Below are 627 nucleotides of genomic sequence, written 5' to 3' on the forward strand. Positions count from 1 at the left end.
GTCCCACAACCCTGTACCCCCCGTCCTTACCTGGATGCGGTACGCCAGGCGCCAGGACACATCCGTCACGTGTGGGGGGGCCCGGCCTATGCTGGGAGAGAGACAGCAGCGGGCGGTGTGGGAAGGGCTGAGCCCACACTGCCTGCCTGCAGAACACAATGCTGCTACAATGGGTCACAGCAACTTAAACGCAATACGGAAAGGAGGGGGACAAGTTTCGACAGCTGTTTTCTAAAGTTTGTTAGAAATGCAACAAAAAATGGTAATTAAAAAAAAAAATAAAGCATTACTGTTGACGTGGATGAGGGGAAGTGCGCCTGGTGCTCCCCAGGCAGTGCTGGAGCAGCCCCTCCTCGGCCCTGTGCCCACCTACCTCCCCAGCAGCTCCTCCAGTGCCTCCCGGTTTTTCTGGAGAAAAGGGAAAAAAAAGAAAGGTGAGGGCAAAATACATTTGCAAAATTTGAACCAATTGCTCCAGAAGAAAGAAAATGCCGACACGTTACAGCAGGGCGCCAGACCTGGTACTCAGTGCAGAACTGCTCGATCCGCTCCCTGTCCAGCTTGCACTCCTCCAGGCACGCGCTGCGGGAGGACACACGGCCATGGGCAGCCCCCAACGCACACACA

General features: G+C 55.5%; 1 long non-coding RNA gene across 1 annotated transcript; it reads right to left on the bottom strand.

The window, feature by feature from the left end:
- LOC104916448 lies at positions 1-621 on the bottom strand. Its single transcript, XR_796591.3, has 3 exons — positions 519-621; positions 374-408; positions 1-91 (listed from the first exon to the last, which is right to left on the bottom strand). It is a non-coding gene; the product is annotated as an uncharacterized LOC104916448 (long non-coding RNA).
- Positions 622-627: the final 6 nt, after the last annotated feature.

This window comes from Meleagris gallopavo, unplaced genomic scaffold (assembly GCF_000146605.3).
Source record: "Meleagris gallopavo isolate NT-WF06-2002-E0010 breed Aviagen turkey brand Nicholas breeding stock unplaced genomic scaffold, Turkey_5.1 ChrUn_random_7180001899533, whole genome shotgun sequence".
NCBI classification, from domain to species: Eukaryota; Metazoa; Chordata; class Aves; order Galliformes; family Phasianidae; genus Meleagris; species Meleagris gallopavo.